The sequence below is a fragment of the Sinocyclocheilus rhinocerous genome, unplaced genomic scaffold, assembly GCF_001515625.1.
Source record: "Sinocyclocheilus rhinocerous isolate Xijiao unplaced genomic scaffold, SAMN03320098_v1.1 scaffold304, whole genome shotgun sequence".
NCBI lineage: Eukaryota > Metazoa > Chordata > Actinopteri > Cypriniformes > Cyprinidae > Sinocyclocheilus > Sinocyclocheilus rhinocerous.
The window spans coordinates 1,261,685-1,267,333 of NW_015659941.1; positions in this window are offsets into that span (position 1 = coordinate 1,261,685).

The window sequence follows — 5,649 nt, forward strand, 5'->3', positions numbered from 1 at the left end:
TATATATGTATATATATATATATATATATATATATATATATATTAAGCAGTTTTAACAGGTCACAGCTTCAAGTACTGATATCTTACTATACAGCCATATTTAATGCATATAATGTATGTCTTGAAACATAAACCATACAGTGATCGCTTGCTGATTTCAGAGCAGGATATTTTTACTACCAAACCGGAGACATGACAGAAGACGTGAGACGGACGGAAAAGGACAGACGGATGGCGTGAGAGAGAAAGAGAGAGCGAGATATCAAAAGGGAAAGAGACATAACGTGAAAGTAGAGACACTTCTTTCGGCTTCGCTGGAAGGACAGAAGACAGGCATCATCTGTGTATGAAATTCCATCTCAGGTTTAATATACATTGAGTCTATGAAACTCAGTCCGAGGCAGACTACCTCCAGCCAGGCCGCAGTGGTCAGGCCGTGGGCAGGATAACCCTCTCTCTCCCTCTGTTTTAAAATTTGATAAAGATCAATTGTCATTAGTTTCTCATAACTCGGGAAACTGAGCCCAGACTCTTGAAACCTCAGCTTGAGCTCACTATCAGCAGGTCAAAGCCATTAAAACCTCGATGGTGGTTCATATTTATATACCGAAACCTCTATGTTAGTGGGACGTTAATTCTGTTAAAAATAACAGTGTTCTGTGAATGTTGATGCTTTAAAAACAAATATTTATTGGGAGTGTGTATGCTGGGATTTCATACATTTCATGGAGAAAAAAGTAACGTAACTAGTAATGTAACTAATTACTAATTACTTTTTAAATAAAGTAATCAGAACAGTAACGTGATTACTTTTAAAAGGAGTAGGTCAAAGCCATTAAAACCTCGATGGTGGTTCATATTTATATACCGAAACCTCTGTGTTAGTGGGACGTTAATTCTGATGTTAGTTATTTGTTATAATATATTTTCATGCAGTTGGAATCTCACTCCAATAGACCATCTTTTAGTGGCTTTTAGTTCATTTTTTAAAACTTTTTTATATATAATATTTTCATTTAGCATTTATTTTTTGTTTTCAGTTTTAATTTAAATACTAATTTTAATTTTTACTTTTTAGTTATTTAATGTGCTTTTGTTATGAGCATTTTTATTAGTTTTTGTTGTTAAAATGCTTTATTTTAATTTCAGTTTAACAATAGTTTCAGTAGTTTTATTTATTTCAGTTTTTTAAGTGTTCTAGTTAAGTTCTATGTAATATTTATATTTTATAATATTAATATTTTAATATATGTTACCAATAGCAACATTGGTCTGTTAGCTTTGAGGTCATATGTTTGCGAGTTTGTCTAAAAAATTACTTTTAGCTATAAATTTCAAAATCTCAGAATTCAGAAGAAAAATATTGATGGCTCATCTTATTCTTGTTATTTCTCCCAATAAAGTGCCAAAAATGTACATTTTATGAAAGAATTTATTTACTCGTAAACTAGTTACTAGTAAATTTATTTATTTACTTTTTTCTTCCTTTAACAGGCAATCTGCAGACAGTATTGTGGCATGAAGGAAGCATCTGCGCTGTCTTTAAAAACAACCAGATGACCACATCTTTGCAGACGGGATGTTACACAAACACTGAATTCGTCCGTGTCTTAATGCCTACTGTAGGTTTGGACAAACACATTCTCATAACAACAACATAGTTTGTACAAGAGTGAAAAATCACACAACTTACCCATTTATTTTCCTATTACAGCAGTGGTTCCCAACCATTTTGACTCTAAGGCCACACATTGTCCACAACAATGTTCAAAGGCCCCATTACTTCTTTAGTTGTTCATGATTTGACTGGATAAGGATTTTTAAAAAGATTTTTTACTTACAATTTCACCCCGGCAAGGACAGGAGGCCTTTCTGTGTGGAGTTTGCATGTTCTCCCTGTGTCTGCGTGGATTTAGGCCGGGTGCTCCGGTTTCCTCCCACAGCCCAAAGACATGCAGGTTAGGGTAATTGAACATTCTAAATTGTCCCCGGACGTGTGTGTAAAGACAAGACTTGTGTATGGATTAACTGGTTCTCGCCATGAATATAGCCATAGATGCTGGATTGGCGTTAAGAAAGAAATAAACAAACAAACTTACAATTTCAACCCAATAAAATATTTTAGAATTTAAAAAAGTATATTCATAAAATGCCCATGAAGTTTGCACATCTAGAAATCAAACGTTCAAAATTAGAGTACCTCATATATACAGGTTTTTCTAGACAGTGAACCCTGGCTCTTTAAAGAAAAATAAAACAGTTGAATATCTAGATTTTTAGTCACTTTAGCTTGTTTTAATGTTGTTTTGTTTATTTTTAAATTATTTAAAGCAGAGGTGTCTACAATTTTTAATAATAATATCATTAATAATAAGGGTCAAAAATCTATTGAATATTGATTATATCCAAATATTATATTAAAATTAATTACATTATTATTTTTTTTACGTAAAATTAACTTATATTGTTTTTAACATTTCAATGCAAAAATAAAACAAACAAAAAATGCTAAACAAAATATGAAATATATAAAAATATAAATGAAGACATGCTTCAATGGCATGTTTTTTCCTTCCTCTGCTGATATGGCATGGCGGGCCAAATCAAAGGTCATCAAAAGCCAAATTTGGTCCGCAGGCCCTGGTTTGTGCATTTTTTATTTAAAGTTATCTTGAAGCCCCCTGTTTGAGAACCACAGTATTACAGTCATGGTTAAGTTTAGTTGAGTTCATCTGAGGGATTGGACTTTATGATTAGGTCTATGTTTAAATTGTTCATTGTTTGTGTTCATTTTCTATGAATTATTGCAGCTTCTAGAGGTTGGGTTGGTTTGGGTGCAGCTTTTGTCTCACAACGGGTCGATTAAAATCCTGTGGATCTCGACTCCTGAAAGTCAACCTTATCAGATCAGGCTTTACAACATTAGTGTGCGATTGGCATCAGACAATCCGTGAAACAGTCGTAGGATGATCTGCGGCTGAATCTAATGTCCACCACAGTGGTGAGGAGAGGTGCTCTTGCTGTGTCTCTTGTTGGTTAACGGAGGAAGGGTGGGGCCCGAACCACCTCTACACTTACTTCTCATCGTGTTCAGTGGTTGTTTTTATGTTGTATTGTAGGTCTTTTATGGTTAGCAAATGCAATCCCTGTTACTCTTATCTCTGAGTGTTCGAAAACCTGCCTCACCTTGGTTTGTGGCACTTACCCTCAGTAACAGCAGGCTTTCCACATCTCTGTAAACACACCGAAACCTCATCATAAAGATGAACTAAAGGGCCTCTCTTTCTTCCTCATATGGCGAACGAAATCGCAGAGAGGAGAGTGGCTTTTGACAACCCGAGTGCAGCCACTACACGTTCTTAAATCTGTCGTAGAGGCACCGCAGGCCTCATCTGCTGGAGTGTGTGGCAAACAACTGTAGATTCATAAAGCTGGGATTGGGTTATTGTGGGTGATATCACTGATACCATCTTGCCACTTGTGAAATTACAGTAACTATTTCTCAATACTGTCTGTCTGAAAACAGCACACCTAGACATGACCTCAGCTCTGGTGTTAAAACTCTCGTTTCTTCACCTAGGGTGTAGCGCTCGAATGCCAAGCTGCATCAAAAACCGTTGAGCTAGGTTTGACATTGTTGACTTTGAACTGGATGCAAAACATCTTGATATGCTGTAACAGAGAGCGAGATTTGTAGCGCATATTGACTTGTCTTCTTTTTTTATTGAGCAAGGATGCATTAAATTGATAAAGTTACAGTAAAGACAATTAAAACGTTTATTTATTAAAAATAAATAAATGAAAATGTTTTCAACATTGATAATAAGAAATGTTTCTTGAGCAGCAAATCAGCATATTAGAATGATTTCTGAAGGATCTTGTGACTCTGAAGCCTGGAGTAATGATGCTGAAAATTCAGCTTTGCATCACAGAAATAAATTACATATTAAAATGTATATATAGTTCAGTCATGAAACTCTAGATGGCGCAGGCTGACGAGTTGTTAATGTAACTGATGATATTCAGAGAGTTAAACGACTTGGCACAAGCTGATTGGTTCATGCTGCATATGCAGCCAATGAGCTTACTGCCTTGCATTTATATGGCTGGCTAGCATTCACTTGAGATTCCTGCAGCGCGCTTTCAGAGTTTCTCTGAAACCCTCCACCTTCCCCAGCTCCACCTGTATAGATCTGCTATGGGTTATTTTATATGCTATTTGTGCGGCAACAGTATGTCTTAAATACTCACAGCTAGGGGTCGACCGATTACCGGCCTGGCTGATTATCGGCGCCGATATTAAAGGAACACTCCACTATTTTTGAAAATAGGCTCATTTTCCAACTCCCCTAGACTTAAACAGTTGAGTTTTACCATTTTTGAAACCATTCAGCCGATCTCCGGGTCTGGCGGTAGCACTTTTACCCTGCTCCGGAGTAGGAGCTAATTTGGTTCTCGAAAAAGGCAGTCCAGTACTAAAATCGCACCCAGTTCCGGCGGTGCGAAAACGCCAAAAAGTGGGTAGTTCCACAGTTAGTTCTGGAACTATGAAAAGGTTCCCACGGTGTGAAAGGCCCTACTTACATAGGCTACAAAAACTTAAAAGTTCCTTATGGCAACCCATCAAAATATAAGTTCGGGTTAGCTTAAAGAAATTATCAGAACTATATTACTGTGGTGCAGTATGATATACATAATACTACTGCAACAATTATTACAACTTTTGTTTAAAAGAATAATCACACAATATGCTATATTGAAGCCAAATACTTACATTTCCCCAAGCCGTTTAACTTTTAGCTGTTTAACAAGGCTTAATCGAGAAGCATACAGTGGCCCCACTTTTAACTCTCTCTTTATATTACCCTTATTGTAGATGGATGCACAGAGGAAGACAAGAGTAAGAAGTGCAGTGTACTACACTCAACCAACACCAGGGAAGGCAGTTTTTGTCAGAGCCCTTGTTATTCTTAATTTTGACATTAATTTTAATTTTTACACCAGACATATATATTGGTTCAAAATATCGGTCATCGGTCTACTTGATCTGTAATAATTGGTATCGGCATTGGCCCTGAAAAACACATATCGGTCGACCCCTACTCACAGCACTGTATTGCCGTATGCATTGGCAGTAGCAAGTTCCTGTACTTGCTTGCAGCAGCAGCAATAATCTACAACTACAGCAATAACCAACAGCAGCAGCAATTCATAGAGTTGGGGTACTCGGACTCGTACTCGGACTCGAGTCCTGAAAGTGTGCTCACAGAATAACGCGTCTCTCAGTCAGTGTGCGAATGCCGAGTTCTCTTTCGCTTAAGTTCTCTTAAGTTCTGTTATTGCTACACACTTACACGAAAAGTTATGTCGTAAACTGTTCTCTCATTGGTCAAAGTTTCACGGTTTATTTTCGGGGATTCCACTTAGCTGTCACTCACAGCTGTCATCTGTCAGGATGGAACGACAAGAGCTTCGCGGGCTCATTGTTGTTGTTTTTTGTAGATGTCATTATATTAATTTATCACTTTGAGCAGGAGTCCAGGATTCATCGGGAAAACATTTTTAAAATGCACATACTAGGAAGTAGAGCAATAAGACGGAATTATAAAATGAAAAAGTGCGCTTTGATTTTGAATGGCGAAGACGTGC